Source organism: Theropithecus gelada, chromosome 4, assembly GCF_003255815.1.
Source record: "Theropithecus gelada isolate Dixy chromosome 4, Tgel_1.0, whole genome shotgun sequence".
Lineage (NCBI taxonomy): Eukaryota > Metazoa > Chordata > Mammalia > Primates > Cercopithecidae > Theropithecus > Theropithecus gelada.
In genome coordinates, this window is record NC_037671.1 from 145,921,706 (window position 1) to 145,929,971 (window position 8,266).

General features: G+C 35.9%; 1 protein-coding gene across 2 annotated transcripts in view; it reads right to left on the reverse strand.

Annotated features, from left to right (window-relative positions):
• Nucleotides 1-8,266, reverse strand: part of TBC1D32 (TBC1 domain family member 32) — a 235,716-nt gene that overhangs the window by 223,144 nt on the left and 4,306 nt on the right. The window lies entirely within an intron of this gene.

Genomic DNA, 8,266 nt, shown 5'->3' on the forward strand with positions numbered 1-8,266 from the left:
TAAATTCAAGACACACTTTGCCATTGGTATTTAAAGCCCTCATAGATTCCAATTTATCCTACCAGATCTATGTCCCATTACTACCTTACACATGCCCAACTCTCCATGTGATGTTTATTCCCAATACCTTTGAAAACATTATTTCACCCACTTAAGAGTGTTTTACCACCACTCCTATAGATTATCTTCTACAGCCTAAAATGCTACCTTCTGATAAAAGCTTTCCTCGTTTCTCAACAACTGATATCCTTTCTCACCTAAGACCCAAAAGTACTCTGTCCTTCTCTATTAGCATGCAAAACATTTTCTTGGATGCAGTTATATGACCTGCTTTATCTCCTGCTTCGTTCCTGACCACCTCTACACCCAGATTTCTACATTGTTTATAGACTTGACAACAGAACAAATCCACTTGTCTATCATCTGCAATATCTTGTACACAGTAGACACTTTATAAATACTTGTTAGATTGAAATATAGCATTGGGGAAAGGTTTATCTCTTCATTTTCTACATCAGTGTCTGTGAATTTGAATTTGCTTATTTTTTCTAAATATTTGTTTTAGTTGTTAATACTTTGTTCATTTAATGTCTATTAACAAACTTCTGAAGACATTATACAATAATTACCCCCCATATATGCCCTCTTATCCTTCCTGTAATTCCCCTATAAGAAAAAGAAGAGATGAATGAAAAGAAGAAAAAAAAGAAAGTGTACAGCAAAAAGCACTCTCCTCTTTCCGACTACCCACCACATTTTTGGCACTAACAGCATTATTTTTCAAGACTCCCAAACTTGACAACATGGAACACTCTTTAATGTCTGCATCTTCTGTACCCCTTGCCCATCCACTCAATCAGTCACCAATATGTGTTAGTGTTCCTGTACATCCCTGGCTTTCATCACTGCCTCCCTTTTTTCTCTATCAATCAGTACAAAGCCATATCACTTCAAACAGAGATTACTGCAGCAGCCTTCTTGTTTGACTTCTCACTTCCCTCTCTCTTCTCTCATATTTTCTTCCCTCTCATATTCATCCCAAACACTGTAGTCATATTAGCCTTCCAAAAGAACTTATTTTACTATTTCAGTCAGAGCTAGAGCCATTTTACTCATACCAATACCTCATACCATGTCACGGACGCACATAATGCCTCAATAAATATTTGCTGAATTTAAAACAACTGGCTGCCTATTATCTTTCATGGTCAAATACTGCTTCCTTGGCCTGGACTTTAAATACCTAATCAATCAAATCTCTTTATAAGAGTATCTCTACTTAAACGATGCTAATTCAAAATTCCCAACAAACCTCCAACTATGTTGATCTTCATATGAGAAAGTGATAAACTGGCCAGGCACAGTGACTCATGCCTATGATCCTAGCATTTTGGGAGGCCAAGGTGGGCGGATCATGAGGTCAGGGGATCGAAATCATCCTGGCCAAATGGTGAAATCCCATCTCTACTAAAAATACAAAAATAGCTGGGCGTGGTGGCACGTGCCTGTAGTTCCAGTTACTCAGGAGGCTGAGGCAGGAGAATCACTCGAACCCAGGGGGCAGAGGTTGCAGTGAGCCAAGATTGCACCACTGCACGCCAGCTTGGTGACAGAGTGAGACTCCATCTCAAAAAAAAAGATGATAAACTAACTTGTAAGTGACTACCATGCTAAACTCTGTGCTAAGCACTTCATTAATATTATTTTATTTACCATATGATAGGTAAACAGATGAAGACACATATTCAAAACATGAAAAAACCTTGTTAAATTCATAAGCTACTAATTCATTCACTTTACTCCAAAGCCCATGTTAATCCCATAATCCCAGAGTCCCAACGATGTAAAAATATCAGAAGTGTTATAAGATATTTTGTAGTTGCAAATTGACTGAAAAGGGAAATAAATAAATGTAATATCTTTACCAATTTGTATATTATTTCAATTTCATTTTGCAAGAAAAATTAAATTTTATTCTCCCAAAATTATAACTAGCATATTAAATTTAAAAGTATAATTTACTTAAATATTTTAATTATTGATTGAATTTCCTTTAAAATGTTCAATATTTATATTCGATATTTAGATAGTAAATCCTATGCGTTAAGGGAATAAGTATTAAGAATAGCAGAAAAGGAAGATGAAGCTATTTTGTAAATCCAATGTCTTATAACATTAGATTGAAATAGCAAATATTAATTTTCAGAAATGCAATCCAAGAAAAACAAAACCCAAAGCTTATTGAATCATATATCATAGAAAACAGCCTCTAATCATCATCTAAATAGTCTGCGCTTCTTTTGGTAATTCATAATTGACTTACATTATCTGAAGATCTTCCCATACACATGGAAACTTCCTATTTATACTAAATATTTACTCATTATTTAATTTGTGTATGTCTAATTACAAACCAAATCTTTGCACATTCCATACAAAACAGTGAAATCACACTGGTAATAAAAAAAATTCAAAAATTAAGGTTTCAAGAGAATCCTTTAAACATGTCCTCAATTTTGTAATATCTGACAATGCCCATACTGCTTCTACACACAGCTGGCTCTGAGACAGAGCTGGCAGATGTGCATGATGAGGTAAGTCAAAAAAAAGCTCTTTGGGTCAGGTGCAGTGGCTCACACCTGCAATCCCAGTACTTTGAGAGGCCAAGGCAGGTGGATCACCTGAGGTCAGGTGTTCAAGACCAGCCTGGGCAACATGGTGAAACCCCGTCTCTACTAAAAATACAAAAAAATTAGCTGGGCATGGTGGCATGTGCCTATAATCCCAGCTACTTGGGAGGCTGAAGCAGGAGAATCGCTTGAGCCCAGGAGGTGGAGGTCGCAGCGAGCCAAGATTACGCCATTGTACTCCAGCCTGGGTGACAGAGCAAGACTCTGTCTCAAAAAAAAAAAGCTTTTTGTTCTCCACCACAACCATGCGTCCACAACCAGGAACCCAATGAATCAAGAATCAGAACATCTGATATTTCAGTTGCATAAAAGTATCACTGCTTTCCAAAAAGAACAAAGCTGGAGGCATCATGCTACCTGACTTCAAACTATACTACAAGGCTAACCAAAACAGCATAGTGTTGGTACCAAAACAGATATATAGACCAATGGAACAGAACAGAGGCCTCAGAAATAATGCCACACATGTACAACCATCTGATCTTTGACAAACCTGACAAAAACAAGCAATGGGGAAAGGATTCCCTATTTAATAAATGGTGTTGGGAAAACTGGCTAGCCACATTCAGAAAGCTGAAACTGGATCCCTTCCTTACGCCTTATACAAAAATTAACTCAAGAAGAAATAAAGACTTAAACATAAGACCTAAAACCATAAAAACCCTAGAAGAAAACCTAGGCAATACCATTCAGGACATAGGCATGGGCAAAGACTCCATGACTAAAACACCAAAAGCAATGGCAACAAAAGTCAAAATTGACAAACAGGATCTAATTAAACTAAAGAGCTTCTGCACAGCAAAAGAAACTATCACCAGAGTGAACAGGCAACCTACAGAATGGAAGAAAATTTTTGCAATCTATTCATCTGACTAAGGGCTAATATCCAGAATCTACAAAGAACTTAAACAAATTTACAAGAAAAAAACAAACAACCCCATCAAAAAGTGGATGAAGCATACGAACAGACACTTCTCAAAAGAAGACATTTACGCAGCCAAGAAACATATGAAAAAAAGCTCATCATCACTGGTAATTAGAGAAATGTAAATCAAAATCACAATGAGAAGTATAACTCTTGGGTATGATTTGTTATAAAGCCCAATCTGTAAGCAACACAAAGGATATATCTGTAATTGAGGCCGTAAGGAAAGTTAACACAAGCGCATTAACAAAATGTAGCCAATAAAGCTAAAAAAACACAATTCTAAAATAAAAGGCACATGAAAAAAATCCCTGTAGAGAAGGAAGGGATACAACTAGATAGGAGGAAAAAGTTCTGGTGTTCTATTCTTCAGTAGGATGACCATAGTAACAATAAAACATTATACAGTTTCAAATACCTAGAAGGAAGATACCGAATTGAAAGAAATGATAAATGTCTGAGATGATGAATATGCTAATTACCTTGATCTGTATGGAAACATCACTGTGTACTCCATAAATACATTCAATTATTATTTGTCATTTTAAAAATGAAATTCACTTTTTTAAAAATCTCCACCATTTAGCAACAGCTTTAAATAGCAAATATCCTGGAAAATGTTTAAATCTACTCTGTGGAAATTTGAATAACCTCATGCTTTTTTCTAGTGACATAATTTTTACCTATGACCACAGTAATATCTCCAGAAGACTCATTCAAAATGCTTCCAGGTTTTCATCCAAGTTCTAAATTAAATGAACCCAAGGACCCCAAGGTTAAATCTTGTCTTAAGAGGTTACTGCTCTTTTCAAAAGAAACTTCTAGGGAGAAAAAAAAAATCTCCAGGGTTGGCAATGCCCTTTATCACGAAAGGACTGCCAGGCTGCCCATAGCTAAGGGTATTCTACTGACTCTGGGACCATTGAGAAACTTTGAGAGCCTCCAATCCCAAATTAATGAACAGAGTCATTTCTTCAAGTGGGCCTTCTACTCTTTAGGTAAGAGTACTTCAAGACTTTAAATTCTAATCCGACAATTAATTTTATGTTATTTCTTTTACCATCGGAATTCATAGCAGTACCCCATAAAATACTAAATGAAGTTGCTGTTCTATAATGGTGCCCCAAGATAGAAAACATTGTTGCAACGATGGGAAAAACAGACACCAGGACTCCAAAAGATGGGAGACAGGGAGGGAGCAAGAGTTAAAAAAAACTACCTATCAAAATACTATGTTCACTATTCAGGCGACATGATCAATAGAAGCCCAAACCTCAGCATCATGCAATATACCCATGTAACAAACCTAGGCATGAATCCCCTGAATCTAAAAAAAGAAAATTATTATTGCAATGGAGCAAGGAAAAATACGGGTCTACAAAATTAAGTACTGTGTTTCCCACATTGTAATCCTGATAGTATTGGTGCTATGTACCAGCTCTTATGAAATCTATATCTAATCTCAAAGATTGATAGTACTACTGATTTTTTAATCAAATGTTCCCATTGCATCATTTTTAAAAAATAATTTGGAGATATAATATATTCTAGTTATTTTGTATAAAAGCCCTGGATGCCTCAAGAAGATTTTTAAAAGACCCTTTTTTTTTTTTTTTTTTTTGAGACGGAGTCTTGCTCTGTCACCCAGGCTGGAGTGCAGTGGCCTGATCTCAGCTCACTGCAAGCTCAGCCTCCCGGGTTCACGCCATTCTCCTGCCTCAGCCTCCCAAGTAGCTGGGACTACAGGCGCCCGCCACCTCGCTCGGCTAGTTTTTTTGTATTTTTTAGTAGAGACGGGGGTTTCACCGTGTTAGCCAGGATGGTCTCGATCTCTTGACCTCGTGATCCGCCCGTCTCGGCCTCCCAAAGTGCTGGGATTACAGGCTTGAGCCACCGCGCCCGGCTAAAAGACCCTTATACTTATCCCAGGGAGTGCAAACTCAGATGCTACAGAGGGTAGTCTGGTAAAGGAAAGCAAGCCATGTGTGAGAGAGAATGGATAGAGGTTGTGGTGAAATGAAGACATGCCCCAACTAAAGGCAAAGCTTCTACATAGTTCCAGCAACTTGTCTTTAAGAAATATGAGCCTGGTGTTAACCTTTTAATGTTTTAAGAAAAGCCAGAAAACTGACTTTTAAGCATTATCTCTCAATTTTTAAATGGTGTTTTTCTTTTTTTTTTAAAGTAGTCAAAGCAAACATGTCCACAGACCAAATGTGGCCTGCAGGATGCTAATCTGGTCTTTCAATACCCTCTCTCCCCAAGAATTACGAAATTCTAACCACTAGTGAATGTCCTATATGTTTAAAATTTCTATTCAAGAAATACAAAAGCTCTCTGAAAAATCTGTATCATGCTTAACAACTTATTTTAAAATATTCTTACTAGGTCTAATTTAAATCAATTCTGCTACAATTTAGGTCCTATCCTTTCAGATTTTTAAGCAAGCTGTTAACATTTTCAGATTTCACATGTTCCAATTGTGCTTAAAATATCAAGATAATAATAGGAATAATACAGCTTTGACTGACATGGGTTACAATAAATACAACTTCCACTTATTTCTATTTTAATTAAAGTCTATTAGTATTCATTATTCATTTAAAATTTTTCTAATAACTGGTTTTTCTAGTTTTTTAAAAGATATAGTCTGTACAATGAATAAACAAGTTTATAATTCTTATATATCTTTTAATAATCTATGAAGCAGGTTTGCTTCAGGTTTAAATTCTGAAGTTTACACTGACCAATTTTGCAACCTTACGCAAAACACTTGACCTAAGTTTCAATTGCCCACTACTTAATGGTGATGATAATCTGAATATTAAAATGTTTTTTATATAATAGTGTTTTCATATACTCTGACATTTTTCTCACCAAATATACTATGCATACATTTGACTAACCTTGTTACTTTGAAGTAATTTAACGAGAAAAAAATAAAAACTTGGTACCAATGACACTATTACCAAATGAATGCAAAATACCTTTTACAAAATATTTTTCAAAGAGGGACATTAAAACCTAAGAAGACAACTGTTTGTTAATAAGGAAAGACATGTGGAGTGGAGCTCACCACATTTCAGAAGCAGTTCAGTTAAAATACACAGCAATGTGTCTGATCATTCATCAGTAGTAACCAATGATTTGAAATTCTTCACATTTACATTGAAAAACTTCACCAAGTTGAGTAAAAGAACATTCACTTTTTCCATTCTCTTTTTGCCAGATTTCTTACCTATATTTCCCAAGAAAATGCAATAATTTTTTTCTGTGATAAACTTCTGACATGTTCATAATGTTTATATAAAAATATGGGGAGGTACAGAGGTTACTCTTACAACATAAGGACATTCAGAAATCTAATTGGTACAAATTTGTTTCAAAAAAGTCATCCTTTTAGCTATTTAAAAAAGCAAGAGGCCGGGAGCAGTGGTTCATGCCTGTAATCCCAGCACTTTGGGAGGCCGAGGTGGGCGGATCACCTGAGGTCAGGAGTTCAAGACCAGCCTGGCCAAGATGGTGAAACCCCGTCTCTACTAAAAATACAAAAAGTAGCCGGGTGTGGTGGCAAATGCCTGTAATCCCAGCTACTCGGGAGGCTGAGGCAAGAGAATCACTTGAACCCAGGAGGCGGAGGTTGCAGTGAGCTGAGATCTTGCCATTGCACTCCAGCCTGGGGTCAAGAGTAAGACTTCGTCTCAAAAAAATAAATAAAATAAATAAATAAAAAGGCAAGAAATATTCAATCATATATGGAAAAAATTATCATTAATTTTTTAAAAGTATTTTATTAGTGGTTATGAATTGTAATGTTGACATGAGGAATTCTTAAAATAGGCTATATTTCAGAATCATAGAATTTATTATATGACAAACAATCTTATATCACATTAGCATATATAATCATACTTCATCACACTAGTGTATATAAGACCATATAATAGAAAGAACGAGTATTTTACATCTCCTACAACTTTTTAGGTCAAAAATAAGCTTTTGGCTCATAATAAACAGTTACAAGGAATGCATTCATTAATTATAGAAGCACACATAATTCTTGGTAATTTTCTCCATACAGGTAAATCTCCTTACAGAATGAATACTTTCTTACTTTATTTTATTTATTTTGTTTTATTTTGTGACAGGGTCTCGCTCTGTTACCTAGGCTCACAGCAGCCTTGACATTCTGGGCACAAGGGATCCTCCCACCTCAGCCTTCTGAGTGGCTGGGACTACAGGCACATGCCACTGCACCCAACTAATTTTCATATTTTTCGTAGAGACAGGGTTTTGCCATGTTGTCCAAGCCGGTCTTGAACTCCTGGTGTTAAGTGATCTGCCCACCTCGACTTCTCAAAGTGCAGGGATTACAGGCGTAAGCCACTGAGCACAGCCCAGAGGAAATATTTTCTTGAAGTTACCACTTAAACATACTAGAGTTCCCTAATTAAAAAGTCACTGGTGAATTCTTCTGTAAAACAAAGAATGATACCCAATTCAACAAATATTACTGTGGTCCCTCTGTATCAAAAACAGACCAAGTGAGAAGGCTATAAAGGTGAATCTCTGCATTAGAGACTGTTAAAATCATTAGAATTGATAAAAAAAAAAAAAAAAAAAAAAAAAAAAAAAAAAAAAAAAAAAAAAA